Source organism: Tinamus guttatus, unplaced genomic scaffold (genome assembly GCF_059628265.1).
Source record: "Tinamus guttatus ecotype Peru unplaced genomic scaffold, ASM5962826v1 Tinamus_guttatus_pri_ptg000696l, whole genome shotgun sequence".
NCBI lineage: Eukaryota > Metazoa > Chordata > Aves > Tinamiformes > Tinamidae > Tinamus > Tinamus guttatus.
The window spans coordinates 144328-163018 of NW_028289230.1; the positions used below are offsets into that span (position 1 = coordinate 144328).

The 18691-nt window shown below is 46.8% G+C and overlaps 1 pseudogene; it reads right to left on the minus strand.

The window, feature by feature from the left end:
* The window catches only part of LOC104578877 (dynein axonemal intermediate chain 1-like), a 118020-nt pseudogene that overhangs the window by 72928 nt on the left and 26401 nt on the right, over positions 1-18691 (minus strand).

Here is an 18691-nt window from a genome sequence, read left to right on the forward strand (position 1 = left end):
TTGATCCCCCAACGCACGACCGTATCCCTCAATTGACTCAGAATTTTCCAGTCAAACGGATCCCATTTACCCGCTGCCCCCCCTTGACCATCCGGCTCAAAGGTTACCGGGCACGCTACCCTCATAGCCGGCTCCCATTGACCCTCCAGAATTGCATCCCTGATAACCCCAGACCAACGCGAAGAGGAAACCCGCGGACCCGAAAGCCCCCCGGAAGCCCCCGACCACCCCCCATCTGTGGCTCGCCCATCTGCCTGGGCTTGAACCAGCGCTCTAGAGGCTTCTCGGAACAGCTTATCAGAGGGTCGGTCCCGGCTTCGCTCTGGTGGTTGCTCCTGTGGTCTATTTCCAGCTGCCCCTGCCGGGAGTGATGGCGCCGATGGCTGCTGTGGCGATTCGGGAGTCGCGGTCGATTCGGCTGGCGCAGGTTCCGGTGGTGGAGGTGATGACTCCAAGGGACGCTGAAGTTGCGACGACCCACCTCTGAGAACGCTATCGATCAACTCCTTGGCGGTGCTCTTTGGGACTGCAGTGGCGCCTCGTCCAAGGGGGCCCTTCTGCACTGCCGATCCCTCAGGAGTTGATTCCTCCCCTTGCAGCATCTGCGTCGCGGCTGCTACCATTTTCTTTTCAGCCTGCATACACTTGAGCTGATTCGCCACCTCGCGCCAAGTTTGACCCAGTTCTTTGGCAGCTTTGTTGCCCTCCAGAGTGGCTTCCCATAATGAGTTCCCTATCTCACGCCACTCTGTTATACTAAAAACAAATTGTGGCTCCTTTAAATGTCCTTTCTCCCTTGCCCACTTAATCAACTCATACAGCTTCTTCGTGCTCACTGCTGCTTCCCTTTTTGCTAATAAGTCCAGCAGCAGTTGTTCAGCAGCTTCTCGCTCCATGTACACGTGCACTGGGAATTCTGCTTCTAACCGTTACCCCACGCCGTCTTCCCGTGTGCGCAATCACGGCCGGCTTACCCGCTCCGGTCCCCTTCTTGGTCGGATCACTCGGCTGCACCCGTACGTCGTCCTCCGGAATCCCGCACCGTTGTGCCAGGTCCCTGTACCAGTCCCTGTTCGGAATCTGGTCCCTGTTCGGGCGCCACTTGTTGCAGCTTGGAGCGGGTCAGGAATGCCAGACATCAACTTCATAGAAGCTGGAACTGACTTCGTTTATTAGCTTTTCATGCAGTACATTTATATGATTCTTAACAATTAGTGATGTAATTACACAGGCTCCTAATTGGTAGACAATGATCTAACTCAGACCCTTACAGCCCCCCTTACTTGTTTAGCTCATCCTTTTAGTTCAACAGCTCTTTTATTCCCTCTGACCTTGGTCTACTTTCTTATCTCCTAGTTAGCACTCCCTTTGTTCTTTCACTGAAACCTGAAGGCTGGAATTGAGCAGGCCTGCTGGGCAGCCATGTACGCGGCTCTCTAGCCATCCCTCTACAATTCACAGGAACTTAAGGAAAAAAAAATTTTAACAGTGAGGGTGACAGAGCACTGGAACAGGCTGCCCAGAGAGGTTGTGGAGTCTCCTCCTCTGGAGATCTTCAAAACCCGCTTGGACGCAGTCCTGTGCCACGTGCTCTAGGTGACCCTGCGTGTGCAGGGGGGTTGGACTAGATGACCTCTAGAGGTCCCTTCCAACCTTAAGCATTCTATGATTCTATGATTTGCAGAAAACAAAGTATTTGGCCTAACAAAAGTCTCTGGGCTTGCAAAAGGCTGTGTACAGGCTGAAATGGTTTGTAATATGGAGCTGATCTTAATTTTTATGAAATCTTTGGAGCAAAGAATGCATTGGGAATTCTCTACTAATTATTATTTTCTACTTGGCTTCCTAGATGGAGAGATTCAGGCTTCTTGCACAAGAAGAGAGAGAGAAAAGGCAAGTCATAGAATGCTTAAGGTTGGAAGGGACCTCTAGAGGTCGTCTAGTCCAACCCCCCTGCACACGCAGGGTCACCTAGAGTCTCCAAACATACTCCCTCAGTCCCTGGAGGGTGACTCTCTCTTTTCTGGAGTGAGCAAGTTATGTTAACAGTCATTTTTCTCTACTCTAAACTCCAGGCCTGGTTTAATGGCCTGTTTCCTCAAATAGTCACTGCCAGTTGTGGAGAGTTGTGATGAACCCTCCCTTCAGTTGTCTGTTCAGGATCAAATCCTTCCAGAGAAACTGTCTGCAAGGGAAGAGAAGCAACTTCCTTGTTCATGCCAATTTGATTTCACATTCATCTTGCTAACTTGTCTTCACTACCCTCTTGGAGAGAAAGTTTCTCGGTGTTACTGAGGACTCAACTCCTTGAGGAGCTGTTCTTCATCCTTTAGTGCTAAGTGCTCACAGAGCACTAGGGATGAACAGATTGAATTGACTCAAAGAATGACAGATATGCTGTGGGACGAGACCTCCAGCGGAGTGAGCAATACTTTTGAGACACAGAAGTGAACAGGAAGCTGCAGAATATTATTGTGAAAGCTGCCTGGCTCATTTTCTCCTCTCCTTGTTCCCTCTGAAGCACATTGAGTATGTCACATGGGGGAATATCCTTGTAATCTCCATCTGTCAGCCTAAATCAGTGGAGGGTAATAAATGAAAGAGTATCTATGTTCTTTGGGAAGTGTATTTGAGAAATAGTAAAAAAAAAAAAAGACTGTCCAGTAGATACCCACAGGTCCCCTGTGCTTTGTTGCCACCATGCTCTAGATGAGTTCAGCAAGAGCCCTCCTGTGGTCTCAGTGTCCAACCAGGACTCCTCAGCACCCATGGGTGTCAAGCCATGTTCTATCAAATACCGGCTCATGTCTGTCAAGGGTTTGGTCCAGATTTTACACCAATTTAATTCAGTCAGAGTCATAATAACTTTTACTTTAGATGCAGTCACATCAGTAAAAAAGGGCCCTGTACCAGCATAGATCATCCTCCTGATTTTACAAGAAAGCTAGATCAGTACAGAAGTCTTTACATGGCCTAGTTCCATCCACAGTCAGCCCCCCCTAACCAGAGCCATCTCAGATCTAGCAGAACTGGGAGGGAACACCTTTCTCAAATACCTCAGAGTGTGAGTCTGTACTCCTCACTCACCCTTGTGATGGGCAAGTTATATATGCACAGTGCAAAGAAACAGTAGAAGAAAATGTAGAAACTGCTTTACCCTACTCACCTCTTGTGCTGGCAGACAGAGCTGCACACAAAAAGCCATCCCTGAATGCCATATGTCACTGGCATGCCATGTGTCACTGGCATACTTACTTCTGCAACATGAACGAAGGTTCTGCTAAGCCCTGCACTTGTGTTAGTTGTGGAAGCATTGAAGAGCAGGGGCTCAAGGTTAAGAATCAGAAGCATTTTGTTGTTGCAAGCACATATATATATTCCCCAAGCATGCACTGTTCCCATGCTGTCCATGCGCTCCCTCCCCCTGTCACTAGCCAATTCCTTGACTCTATTGCTATCTGGGTCCAATCCTGCTACCGGGTCAGCAGGTAACCAACCAGAGATTGGTGTGTCCAGCCTGTTTTTCTCTATCTGCTAATCTGTTATTCAGCACATTCCTGACTTTTACGGTTTCCCACAGTTAGTGGCGGTGGTGTCAGCAAGGCAGACTACAAGCCCAACATCCATCACAGCTTCTCTGAACCCTACACTGCAGGCTGCTAACATAGCAATAATCCAACAATCTCATTTGTGCAAAAACAAAACAGAAAGACAGTTCCTCCTGATGGGAATAAAAATTAATTCTAGCCAAAAAGCAAAGACACTGAATTGCAAATTATGATGACAATACTCCTGTGTTCAGAGGAAAAGGAAAGTGCCATTATCATCAGCAGGGTGGTACTTAACCAAAAAAGACCATTGGTAGAATTACAGGAAGGCAGGGGCTTCTTTGCTCAGAACTCCCCACACTGGAGTGAAATGGACTCACAGTAAACAGGGCCCTTTTGTTTCAAAACATATGCTTTGGGCAGAGCACAAATGTGTTACTTGTATCCTGGCAGTTCTGCCAAATCCATGTTGCACAAAAAAAATCTGCTAATGTTACAGCCACTGTATGTGGCTGTTCTGCTCCTGGCTCTACCCCAGCCCCTACCTGTCTCGAGGACTATTTATTCTATCTCGGATTCATCTTTCCTCCCTTCCATCATCCATGAGATAGGCATCTAGACTAGCTTTACTGGGGAGAGACCATCACTTCCAGAAGGACATTTAGCTCCTTTTCTTGGACACCACCCTTGGGACAGGACAGATGGTCTCTGGATGTGCTGATCTTTCATAACTGACTGAAGAGGAAGCCTAGGCCAGCGACTCAGCTCCTCTTAGGTGGCTACAGCTAAGCGAGACGAACTCTGCCCTCTGTGCCTGCTATAAAACTGGGATAAGCAGCCATCAATATCTTGCACACTTAAGATGACAAGCCACTGACCTAGGATCTGCTTCTCCCTACATCTGCATTGCTCTCAGCACAGGGGACCCTGGCAGAAGTAATGCAAACAAGTAATTCTGCACAACCCAAAAGCACAGATGTCAGGGCTTTGCTTAGTGTAATGAGCCTGAGCAATTGTCAGAACAGGCTAAGTGGGAAGGTTATCACTCCTGAGCTTGTATCTCTCCTTATGCCCCTGGGGAGCAGGGCAGTGAAAAGACTCTAATACCTACACTCCTCTGAGCACAGGAGCTGTGAGCACAATAAGATTTTGCTCTGCTGCACGAAGTGAGAAGTATCTTGGGTGTTTCTCCCTACCCTTTGCAAAAGCTGATGGTAATCTACCCTTTAGAATAGCAGCTGCCTGCTGAATTAGAGAGATTGTCAGGACAATTTAGGCTTCCTGGCAAACTAAAAGGAACATTTCCAGGGTTCACATGGAATGAACTTTAAGAGAAAAGTGTCATTTTAAGATAAAAACATAATGTTGCTATATTTCAAGCAGAATACAATCCTCACAAGTATAAATGAAAGCAACCCATCTGTTTTTATTGTCAGAGTAGACAGAAATACAAAAGAAGAGCTATTCTGGGCCACACTGAAGGCCCCTATAGCCCACTCTACTGTCTCTGACAGTACTGAGCAGCAACTGCTTAAAGAGCACAAGAAGCAGGGAAATATAGTTCTACTTCCATGTATATTCTCAGAACTTCCAGCAACTTGCACTTTTGAACTTAGTGAATCAGATGATTTGTTCTTTCCAACAGGCATCAGCAAACTGGCATGCCATTAAGTTATCTCACCCCTTTTGAATCCATGTATACCTTTGTCCCCCAGAACATGGAGGACAGGCACAAAAGTTCCACAATATCCTTATGTATCACATTATTGTATTTTAATTTTGCCTTGGTTCAACAAATTCATAAGGTCTCCCTCATTCTGGTGTTACAGAAAATAGAGAATATTTTACTCTTTTTCACTTTCCTTGTACCACTCAGGATTCTATAGACCTTTATCACATCCCCTCTTCCTTGTCTATTTCACAAGTCCTAGTCTGCTAGTTCTCTCTGATATAGAAGTTGTATATATATTTCTGTGTTGCACCTTGTGAAGGAAAGGACACAATCTGGGATGCAGAGTGAGACAACTTTATTTTCAAAACAACTTCTTTTTATACTCTCTTAACAAAAGTGTTGCAAAGCTTACAACCAATCAGCATATTGCCACCCATGCAGTTGTAAATAGCTTCTTTTCCTGGCTTTGTTTCTTGTCTTCTGACAAGACATTCTGCATGGGGGTTGCAGTCCTCCTCCTTTTCCTGCTCTGTTCTTTATCTGCTGATAAGACTGACATCCTTGGGGTTAACTATCTGCTAACAAGGCGTCTATTATCTACTGACCTGACAAGGTACTATGCCTCCACATTTCTGCTCATCCTTTTTGCCCTTTTTTTGGATCTTTTCCATTTTTTCCATAGCTTAATATATTCTTCTTCAGAGTTCACAACTAGAACTGTACACAATAATAAAGATGTCACTTTTATCAGGGAACTTGTTTTCTCTTTTGTTTTCTACTGTTGTTTCTATTGGTGTTTCATATGTTCTTTTCTATTTTGTTTTTGTTGTATCCAGAAGTTTACTTTTTCTTTCATAGCAATTCCCATCAAAACTTGTTCTGCCTTTTTGACAATTGCTGAGCACTACTGACTGTTTGAAAAGGAAAACCTAGAATGACTTCAAGATCACTTCCTGAATAATAGCAATTTCCTTCGGGACCAGCACTTAGTTTTTTTATCCCACATGCAGTACATTTCTCAACAAAGATTTTCATTAACCATTCTATTAGAGCTGAGATCCCCCAGCTTCCTTTCAAAAAAAAACCAAAACAAAACAAAAAAACTGCTTCCTTTGTTAATTCAGGATTCTAACTTTTTCAGGACAAATAACACTAGCAAAAATGTTCAACTGTAATTTTCAAGTAAATGTAGAACAACTGAAATGGCTGGTGGGCAAAGATGCTCCTACTGGTAGGGCCCCTTCTTTGGCTTCCCCATTCTTTGTCCTCCATAAAAAAATCCTGTGGTTACAGTGTTTGGGGTGAAAGTTTCAGTGACTAATGCTGCTATCTGCCCATCTCAAATACTGTTACCTGTAGCAACATGACTGATTTTCATTTCAGTATTTACCTATTTCAAGCTAGACAGAAAAGTGCCTTACTCTAGAGTCATCTTTTATTTAAATAAATAAATAAATAAATAACAGTCAAGGAAGGACAACTATCCTGGGAGAGAGGATGGGGAAACTGCATGGGTCAACACACCTGGTTCCTCTTAGCAGATATAATGAGTACCATTCTGCAATCTAGTTTGAGATTTTGGTGGTGGTTCTGTATTCCCTTTTGCGAACAAGACCTGCCTCAAGTAAAGGTGAGGTTTCAAGGTCAACACCCCTCATATGGGAACGCCAGCAACAAGACTAGTCGTATTCCCAAATGAGGAGGGAAGCAGAGTCTTAGGGAGGCCCAGAGGTACTTTCAGAGGTTCTAAGAAATTCATGGAGTAGCTTGCTAACATGGTAACAGTGAAAAGCGAACACTACCTTGGTGAGGAGATTCCAGGAAAATTTTATAGTCTCCCATCAGGACTCCTTCCTAAAGGAATTGCCCTGGGAGGCAGTAACCCTAGGGGGAAGCTACCAGAATGCTGTCCCTGGAGTAAAAAGCTATTTACAACAGTCAGCTCTTCAGTGACAGCTGGAAAGTAGAAGACAGAGGGGAATGCAAGAGATAATGTTTATGCGCAGTGTCTGTTACTATCTTGTCTAGACAAGAGTAAAGGGGCAGAAGCAAAGGCAAGAAATCAGAATATATTCAGAATATAGCAGCCACTTTGTCTGTAAGCAGCAACAAGAGTTACCAAACAGGAGGAAAGCAAGACTGTTGATACAGATGCCAGTTACATTCAGGGAAGGAGACAAAAGATGACATTAGATGGCAATGGTATTGCTCTAAGGCACCATTCCATAGCTGATCAGGGGAACAAACTGGAGATGTTGCGTAAATAAATAAATAAATAAATAACATAGAGAAACTGAGCAGTTAGGTGTAATGCGCTCAACAAAACAGCAACAATATAATGAGAAAATACTGGTTTGCTAGAATTCTTTTCCATTATCTGAAAGTGAAAGCAGTAATACTAAGCACACATTAATATAGAGAAACATAGGAACTCTGAAAGATATGTTCATAGCTGCTCATAGCTATCCTATGTCCAATCCTAGATACTACAGTAGGGGAAGAGCCTTTTCACAACTTTCAGGCTTGATGTGTCCTGTTGGAGTTTATCCTTTGAGACAACCTGAAAGAAGGTACCATCTAACAAGCAAGCAATGAGTTTACACTTAGAGCAGTCTCTCAAGACTGGCTTCAGGCAAGAGGTAACAGATCTGGTCCTTCAACAATCAGAAGGGCAGGAGCAGAGAAAGCCCAATCAGAGGCCAGGAGAAAAGATAAAAAGGACTTGGTGGTGCTTCTAGAAGCCAGTCCCTATTTGAAGGAAAACTCAGCACTGCCATAAGCCAAAATCCCTGGCTAACACTGCCTATGCCTTTCTGGATATTTAAGTCACATAAAGACCCCATCCCTACCTTGGATTAAATCTCTGTCAATTGCTACAAAATCACCTGAGATCACCTATGAGATGCAATCCATGCCCAGAGTGTTATATGATTTAATTTCAATGAACCACCTTGACATTTTAAATCTCTCAATAATGCTTTCATATTCGGTACTTACAAGAACCATACTCCACTGCAAAAAGGTCCTTATACTTTGGATTCCTGTAATGAGAGAATTAATAAAAGATTGCATTTATTATTAACCACATAGCTCAACAAAAATGCATAGTGTATCACACTAACATCAGAGTCCATTCTCATAGGACTGCGTACAGTCTAAGGGCTTGACCTTGGGAACATAGGCGCAAGTAAAGTTTGTGTGAATAATTTTTCTAGACTCAAGACTTATAAAAGAAATAGAACATCAGAAGACCACAGCAGTACAAGGAAAGGATAAAAAGGGCACAGGCTGAGATAGGATGTCAATCTCCAGCACCGTTTGGCTTGTACATTTCATGATCACTGAAAAGCTACATTTAAAGATGAGTCTTTAAGGAAGGGGAAAAGGTAGGGATGTGTCAGCTTCCATCACTCAAGGCAAGAATAAAGGAGCTTCTAAACCACAACAGAATAATATCCGGCATACTCACTTTCCCTAACCTGTCACTAAGTAATGATGGATGTTCAAGAGACAGCTATCAATTCAATAATTCATGACCACTACCACAGACCAGGAAGGAAAATTCCCTTCTGATCCAGTTGGTGATGAGTATGTTTGCTGAAGCGTAATGACTATGAACATTTAGCTATTTATGATGCCTTCTAGAGTCCCTTTATTGAAAAACATCTACCTTCTTTTACCTCTCCTGATATGTGTGGACAGTTACTGTAGGGTTTCGGTGGGACAAAAGTCAATACTGCTGCTGCCCTTGAGCTCACACAGCATTCTATGGATATAAATTTTCCAACATATATGTATGTCAAACACATCTAATGAATGTTTTTGCCAACCTTCTATTCTGAATTGATAACATAAAAACATTTCTCTTTTCGTTTTTCCATTTTTCTTGTGCTAATACCTCAGAGTCCTAATGTCCCTTGGGAGACATTAGGGGACTTTCACTAATAACAATGTGTAAAAAAAGAGTAAATTTGGAAATCTTATTGCATAATTCAATTTGGGATTATTTTTCTAAGTCTAGGAACACCTTTCTTTTATTTCCTTGAAGTAAGAACAACAATAGCATACACTACCTACAAAAAAGGTCTTTTCTCCCAATTTTATATCTCATTTTAGTATTAATTTGCAATTCTCACACAACTGCATCCTCCTTTCTTAAAGCATAATTACTGCAATGGCTTGAATGGATGTGAGACTTCAGTCATGCTCTGCCTCTCCATAGATCTTGTTTGGCAAGACACTGAGCTGCAAATAAGTGAGAAGAGGCCTGGCTGCAGGGGAGCAGAAGGCAGAAGACAACTATATCAATCTCATGCTTAGTGCATGAACCAGACAAGTTCTAGAGAGGATTAAGCCTATTAAAAAGTAAAAGGACTCATTTGTGCTGATGAGAATTTTTTCACTGTAATAACTAATGCCTCAGAAAGACAGTGTTGACTTGAAAGTATTAGTGATAGCTTCTGGACTGACTAGGAACAAAGATACAAAGGTGGACTGTAGGGCAAATTGCTACTACACTGAACTGTGTAAGATCGCAGTACGCAACTATTACTGCTGTCTACACAAATACCTTCATAATGCCGTGAGTAAACAGGCTTTTCTCCTGTGATGGTACTTGGTCACTGGCCCTTCTCCTGCCCTAGGCTGCCCTAGGATTGATTCCTACTGAATATTCTGCAAAGGTAGACATGTCACTCTCAGCTTGCTCAAGAAGGGATTCTTATTTGCTCTGCCAACTGCACCTGCCTTGCCCTAACACTGTGCATAGAGCCTGCTTTTGCCTTCCCCTTTTGCTGAACGGTGCGTTCAAGTCTCACAGAGGGTGCTTTTCATCCAAAGGCACCTGGCATGCTTATGTGCTGCCAAAAGTAGCTAACTGGCACTAAACAGTGTTCCCAATGAGACAAGCGCTGCCTAGTAAGCTGGTATGACATTTAGTCCATTTTCTCTGCAAACCAGCAGAGGAAGTGTGCAATAAAAAGACTTACCAGGAGATGGCAGTAACTGCAAGTCTCTTGGTTTTGTCATACTGGAACTTCCAGAGTGGGAGGAGGGTGCCCAGCTGGTCTCTGTATTCATCAGAGGTATCCTCAAAATATTTAAAATATAAAAACAAAAATCAAAGAATAAGTCTTGGTGAATAAATCTGAAACAAAATAGCATGGTGCACTGGCAAGAGAAGCTTTAGAAAGGGCTCTGTCATACCTGACAGCTTCTCTACAACCCAGTTGTTTGTATAACAACAATTTGATCCTGAAGTCCTAATCTCAAAACAGCACCTAAAGCCTGTAAATATACTTTTCCAAGCACTCAGTCGTTGCAACAAAAAGCTTATAGTCCAAAAGCAGACACAGGTTGAAAAAGAAAGCAGAAGGCTGGAGTGAGGAGTGACCTGTCCAAGGGCAGCGGGGCTGTGGAAGGGCTGAGACTATAAGCCAGGTCTCCCAAGTCACAGTCCAGAGGATGAAACACTGTGACAAAATATTTCATTCATCTGGGGACACTTGGAATAATCTATTAGTTTCTCTGTGCATGCATATCACCAAGTCACAGATAGTCATATAAACATCAAAGGCTGAGGGATTCTTATCTGGAAGCATGACAAAGCTGTGGACACAGAAAAGCAGAGTACAGAGAAAGGCCCTGCTCGGGTGAGCAGATACGGCTCCCCGTGTCCCTGTATTCCGAGTACACGGGTATAAGCACACACCACACGTGGTTCTTTGGGAGTGAGCTGAGCAAAGGTGGCAGCACCCTTGCAAACTGGCATAGCCACGACAGTGTCCCCATGGCTGGGCCAGCCGGGAGGCTGCTCTGCACTGCCGCATGGCGCATGCCCCAGGGAGCTGTGTGGAGTCGGTACCTTTTGGCTGGCCCTGCTGGCCCGGGCTGCTGGGAGCAGGGCCCATGCGACACGTCTATCACACTGGGGTCCCATGTTCTGTTTGCCTTGCGTGAGCCAGCACGTTGTGAGCCCCGTTCGTTTTAGCTCCATTTTCCAAATGTTCAGCAGAGGCAGCACACTGGAAACACCAATGTGCTGTAAGGTAACAAACCAGTTGCCTGCAAAAAGGCACTATGCCCTAATCTGCCACTGCTAACCTCTGCCTGGGCATAATTTGCTAAAATCCTTGACAGGCGTATGTGCTTGAGTGTAAACATCTCTCAGCAGGGCCGTACCTTGTGCAATATCATCGAATGTGTTCTGATTCACCATCCGCTCCATTATTTTGGCAGCCTTTGAGACCTTGGTTATATCATCAGTCTGTTGAAAAGAAAAACAAGGAAAAGAAAACGTATATCCCACATTTTTACAAGTTCTTCCGACCTTGTCTTACTGGAAAATTCTTGAGTACTTCGATTTTTACTTGAATACAGGATAACCTGAAGCTCCTCACGCCAGCATTTAATGATAAGGGCACTGGAATTAAGGAAAATGTTTTATATGATTTTTGCAAGCTACCATCCTTTGGATGAACTTCAGTATTTGCCCCTGATTTAGCATAATTGCAAGATGTTCATCTAAACCTCGGTGAAAACTGTTTGGGGCTGTTTTCCTCAGCCCAGCACACCTACCTCATAGGGGAATGAGGAGAAAGCACACACATGGGCCCTCCCCCATCTCCTGCGTGGATGGGCAGGGAGCTGTTGAGTAAACTTAATGAGAAAAGGAGCACGTACGTAATGTGGAAGAAGGGCCAGGCCACATGGGAAGAAGATAGGAACCTTGTCAGAGAACGCAGGGATGCAACGAGGAAGGCCAAGGCCCGCTTGGAATTAGAGTTAGTGAGAGATGTCAGGGGCAACAGGAAGGGCTTCTATAAATACATCAGCAGCAAGAGGAAGACTAGGGAAAATGTTAGTTCGCTGCTGAATGGGGAGGGTGCCTTGGTGGTGGAGGATGCAGAGAAGGCAGAGTTACTAAATGCCTTCTTTGCTTCTGTCTTTACTGCTAGGGCCAGTCCCTGTGAACTACAGGGCCCGGAGACAAGAGAGAACTGGGAGAGAGGAGGACTTTCTGCTGGTCGAGGAGGATTGGGTTAGGGACTAGGCAAACTGGACACCCATAAATCTATGGGCCCGGATGGGACGCACCCAAGAGTGCTGAGGGAACTGGCGGGGGTCATTGCTCAGCCACTCTCAGTCATCTTCGGGAGGTCTTGGAGAGCCGAGGAGGTGCCGGAGGACTGGAAGAAACCAACGTCACTCCAGTCTTCCAAAAGGGCAAGAGGGAGGAGCTGGGAAACTACAGGCCGGGCAGCCTCACCTCCGTCCCTGGAAAGGTGATGGAGCAGCTCATCCTAGAGACCATCTCTAGGTATGTCAAGGAAAAGAAGGTGATCAGGAGTAGTCAGCATGGATTCACCAAGGGGAAGTCGTGCTTGACGAACCTGATAGCCTTCTACGATGAGGTGACCGGCTGAATGGACGATGGGAGAGCCGTGGATGTTGTCTACCTGGATTTCAGCAAGGCTTTCGACACCATCTCCCATAACATCCTCATAGGAAAGCTCTGGAAGTGTGGACTGGATGAGCGGACAGTGAGGTGGATTGAGGACTGGCTGGACGGCAGAGCCCAGAGGGTGGTGATAAATGGGGCCGAGTCTAGTTGGAGGCCTGTGGCCAGTGGTGTCCCACAGGGGTCAGTACTGGGCCCGGTGCTGTTCAACTTGATCATCAATGACTTGGACGAGGACACAGAGTGCACCCTCAGCAAGTTTGCAGCTGACACCAACTGGGAGGAGTGGCCAACACTCCCGAGGGCTGTGCTGCCATTCAGAGAGACCTAGACAGGATGGAGAGTAGGGCAGAGAGGAACCTCATGAGGTTCAACAAGGACAATGTTAGTCCGTAATCTCAATAATCACCCGCACGCTCAACCTGGTGGGTTGAAAAGCAAGTTTTTATTAGTCGGTCGGCAGCGGACCTCTTACAGTTTGCCTGAGATCCGTGCCGTCTTGGGAAAAAGTTTGTGTTTTTATAGACAGCTGCAACTCCTGCATACGTTATTTGCAGTTACCAGTTCTTCACGGCTGATATCTTATTTCATGGTTGCAGCAAGAGCAGGGGGGGGCTCAGCATGAGTGGCAAGCTATGTTCACAGAAGCAAATAGCGAAATTAGGTACCTAGTCATCTCAACCTTATTAACTTCTTATATGGCCCCTCTTTGCACAGGGTTCTACAACAAGTGCAGGGTCCTGCACCTGAGGAGGAATAACCCCAGGCACCAGGACAGACTAGGGGTTGACCTGCTGGAAAGCAGCTCCGCGGAGAGGGATTTGGGAGTCCTGGTTGACAACAGGTTAACCACGAGGCAGCAACGTGCCCTTGTGGCCAAGAAGGCCAATGGGATCCTGGCCTGCACCAGGAGGAGCATTGCCAGCAGGTGGAGGGACGGGATCCTGCCCCTCTCCTCAGCTCTGGTGAGGCCGCACCTGGAGTATTGGATGCAGTTCTGGGCTCCCCAGGACAAGAGGGACATGGAGCTTCTAGAGAGGGTCCAGTGTAGGGCCACGAAAATGATTAAGGGACTGGAGCATCTATCGTATGAGGAAAGACTGAGCAAGCTGGGCCTGTTTAGTCTGGAGAAGAGAAGGCTGAGAGGAGACTTGATCAACATGTTCAAGTACTTGAGGGGTGATTGTAGGGAGGATGGGGCCAGGCCCTTTGTGGTGGCTGGTGACAGGATGAGGGGTAATGGGTACAAGTTGAAACACAGAAAGTTCCACCTCCATATGAGGAAGAACTTCTTTACTGTGAGGGTGACAGAGCCCTGGAACAGGCTGTGGAGTCTCCTTCTCTGGAGATCTTCCAAACCCCTCTGGACGCCACCCTGTGCCACGTGCTCTGGGTGTCCCTGCTGGAGCAGGGGGGTTGGACTAGATCCAACCCTTCCAACCTTAACCATTCTGGGATTCTGTGACTTGCTAATAGTTCAGTGACATAATCATATTTAATAACATATCAGCATTCTCTGCTCTCTGTTTGAAGAACTTTAGAGTCTTGCATGTTAAGTAAAGACCCAGGGATCTAAGCATCCTTCAGTTAATTACTGGCAATTCCAACTCCATGCATACATGCAGATCAGCAAGATCATACAATATATAACAAACATGCCAAAGACTCTATGTTGCCCAGCTCTTCTGGAAAGTCAAGGAGAATTTAGCTCCTGCTTGCTTTAAGTACTGTGGGAAATCTCATCCTCCTGGCCTGGGGCCAGTACGAGTGGCAAACTTGCATTATGTGAAGGTACATAAGCCAGATTTCACAGATGGTTAAGGGGCTGTTAAGTGAGAAATACCAAATTTTCAAAAATAATTGAAGGGAAGTACTGGGGACCTTCCAGGAGATGGCATCTTGCAAGGCCAGCAATGCCTATGTAACTGTATCAGTAATGTCATGTAAGGCCAAGATTGCCTAGGTAACCTTATCAGAAGTACCGAATTTGGATATGAGTGTGACAAAAGCAGGACCAAGAGAGGAAAAGTATCAAGGGGTAGGTTGCTTATTTGGAAGAAGAGTGGAGAAAGGGAAAGACCCAGGTGGATGGGAGGAACACAAGCCTGGGGAAGTAGAGAAAAGGGCTGTAAAAGGGGCTGTTTTGAGTGTAAGCAGGTGGCTGGACAGTAACGCTTGCCTGACTGAGCTACGTGTCAGGTCACCCCAGTCTTATCCTATCTTCTTATTAAAGTCTCTTCCTAACTACTTCTGTAGGGGTGTACTCCCTATCATGTGTGTGTATGTGTGATCACAGGTAAACTCCAAGTTGGACTATGACTGCCTGGACACTCTCTTCCAATACAGAAAGAAGGGGCGTTAAGTGGAGTTAGTGGAGATCATGTGTAGAGAAATGCTGTGCTGAGAATCTGCACTGTGCTGGGAATCTGCACTGTGCTAAGAATCTGCACCACCTGCGCCTTGCTGATAATGTACTGGGGAGTGTTAGTGAGTTGTCCTTGGCCGGCTGGGAATGGGGAGCTATGTGGGAAAGAGTAGTTAGCCGTCTCTGGTAAACAACTTTGCAGAGCTGGGAAAGAGCCTATGCGGCCGGGACATAGCAACCTCCCTAGCAACCAATCGTAGCTAACCTGGATATCCCTCAGATGCTTGTAGGTATAAATATATGTGCACTTCCGCTAATAAACGGAGCAAGATCTAAACTCATATTGGGATCGTGTCTTGTAATCCGGCTCGGCTCCCGTAAAGGCCTGTGCAGTTGTCCTGCGCCTGGTTCCAACATCTGGCGCCCGAACAGGGACCCAACGGCAGGGTCGTCGGGACCTGGCGGCGGGAAGGTGCTGTGGCAGGTCGGAGATCCTGGATAGCCACGGTTGACGGGGGAAGATCCGTGGGCGGAAGATCCGGGGTCAGCGCGGCTTGACGGAGGATCGCGGAAAATCCAGGGTCACCACAGCGTGACGGAGGATTGAGGAGCTGGGAAGCGGCGTCTGGTGTGAGGTACCCACACCGCCGGGACAGTGCTGGGCACAGGGTCTAGGGGCGGGGGCAGTTGAGCCGTCGGGGCCCCTCCACGAAGACCGCCTTAACCATGGACTGGGAGGCGGCAACACAGCTATTGCATATTCTCGCCAAGCGAGAGGCAGCTGTGAGTACAAAGAAACTCTATGAGTTGTTACGATGGGCACAAGAGATGGGACATCTGCAAACTCTGGAACTTATGTATAGTGCCACTGAGTGGCAGGAGATAGGGGACTCTCTCTGCGATGCCACCATTGGGGGTAGTAAAACGGCTAAGGACTTGGGTTGTACGTGGCGAGAAATAATGATAGCGAAGGTCCTCCTCACTCCCGCGCAATATCTGTTATGGGAACGGGAGTGGGAGAAACAAATCCAAAAGGTGGTGAATGCACGTAACATCTCGGGAGATCCGTTGTGTGGTGTGACTGTGCAGATCCTTATGGGACGGGATCTCTATGGTGACCCCGCAGCCCAGCCAACCTACTGGATGCCCATGTATAATGCTTCACGGAAGCAGGTGCTGTTTTTAGTGCCATCAGAACGAAAGACCCCATCATTTACGATGGTGAAGCAGGGATTGCGGAAGTCCTACGGAAATTTGGTGAATAGGCTCGTGCAATCCCTGGAGCAAACTACTGATGAACAGGCCCTCTGCAAGCTTTAGATCTGGTGCAGAGAGAATGGGTTCAAAGCCGAGCCCCACCTAGTATTCAAATCCGATGTGAAAGCCAAAAGCAAGGTGGCCGCCGGAGTCACGTCCGCCTTTGCGAGCACTTCAGGGCCGGGACCGCCACACCGCTGAAAACCGCTGGTGTTTGGAGATCCATCGCCAACCCCCCCACCCGTGCCTGCCTCTGTGCCTGTGCCTGCGCCGCCTACACCGTCTGTGCCCCTGCTTCCGGACCTGCCCCTGTTGCGCCTGAAGAACGGTCTGGCTGGGTCCAGGACTTGTTAGATAACCTCAAAAAAAAAAAAAAAAAGGGGCGAATAAAGTGCGAATGAGATCAAGGAGACTTATGTTGCTGAAGGCTTGATGAAAGCCAGGAGGGAGGTGCAGAGGAATTTGATTCATCTTTTAAAAGTGGGGGTTGTAGAACTGTAATGCTTTAAGTGAGGACGGAAACCGTTATTAGGGCTATTGTTTCTATTTGCTATGTTCATCTCTATTATGTGTTGTGTCCTTTGTATATTGATGCTGACACGAGGTATGGTTGAAAGCTGGAAATTTGTATGATCCGTAGAGTCATAAAACTGTTGTGCGAAATAGAATCCAAGATCTTGAGAAAGAAGATGTTTGCCTGCCCAGGCTGAGCGATAAGGAGTGCGGAGGCGGCTGCTCAGCCAGGTTAACAGCTGACCTCCTCAGAAAAGCAGAAAAGGCGGCTGCTCGACCGGGCTTGTAGCCAACTTAACTGCAAACATCCTCTAAATTAATTTGAAGGTCAAACACCCGAGAGGGAGGAAGATGAGAAAGGCAGGACCCTCAGATTGACGGCTGGGACCACTTACTGGCATGCGCACCTGCGCACCCAGGAGGGATGGTTATGTGACTGAAGGCGGAGTTTGTCCGCCCCCCTGGTCTGCCTGCTGGCACGTACTGGCCCTACGTGGCAGGATGCACTGGGCTTAAACAGACAGTGCAGAGAGAGGGGGGTGAGACTCCTAGCACTGAGACCCACGTTGTCTCTGCAGGGACGCCCGCCGAGTTGGGAACCTGTCAGCAACCCTCTAATCTGCCAACTCGAGAGAATGTTCAATCTCAGTGTCCTGCCGATGACCAGTGGAACTCACTAGTGGAGTGCACAGCTACGTGAGGTCGTGCCACTGGACAGAAATTGTGTTTGTGCTGTTTGTGTGTGTGTTTGGTCTTTAGATCTTTATTGTGTAATATATATCAGCAGAGAGGGCTAAATAAGCACAACAAGAAAGTCCAGAATTTGAAAACGGGAAAGTCAGGAATAACTCAGACTATGGGTTCCCCCCCACCTCCCCCGCCCACCCCCCCCCCACCGATGGAGGACTGGGAGCCGTACTCTGACTTATATCCTTGGACAGAGCTTAGGGGAATACTTAATTGATTTAAAAGATTGTTTTTTCACCATACCATTGCATCCTGAGGACCATGACATAGTGGAACACATGAACCAAACGCTGAAACGCCAGCTACGAAAAACGAAAAATTGGCAAGAGCAGTATATGTTTTAAATTTTGAGATTACCCCAGGATGGCCTAGTCCCTCTGATGGTCAAACACAGGGCTGGGCTAAAGGGAGCCCTGACAGAAGTACAGTCGGGTCCGTGTAAGGTGATGCTGAGAGACTGGAACACGGGAAAATGGACGGGAGCCTTGGACTTGATAACCTGGAGGAAAGGGTATGCTTGTGTCATTACGGATACTGGAACTTATGGGTGCGCTACAGCCGGGGATTCCATCGCCTGCCATGTTACCTCAGGGGTGGGATCTGTTGATTGTGGATTTAAAAGACTGTTTCTATACCATTCCCTTACATCCGGAGGATTCCTCGAGGTTCGCCTTCAGCCTGTGTCGAACGATTAGGGGAGTTAGTAGCTACGCGCTTATGCCCGCGGTATCTTCCAGGATTGCCTTTGAGCCTTCTCATTCTTTCACGGGAGAATTCCCTCACGGTGGTAGTCATGCAGTGGCAAAAGAAAAAAGGGGGAGAAGACTACCTTGCAGTTTTAGAATGGATTTTCTCCTCAGTTCAACTGTGCAAGAGTGTGACCCCTCGGTTGGAAGCGGTGGCTCACATGATCCGCCGTGGGAGAATTCGGGTGCTGGCAATCTCGGGGGGTGAGCCAGCGGTGATCCACCTTCCCCTGCAGGCGGCAGATCTGGAATGGGCCTTGCGGCACTCCACTGCGCTGCAGCTAGCGCTCTTGGAGTTCCCTGGGGAGGTGACTTCGGAAAGGCCTGCAGGAAAGCTTGGCCACTTCCTTACCAGCTATTGGTGGGTAGAAAGACCAAAGTGTG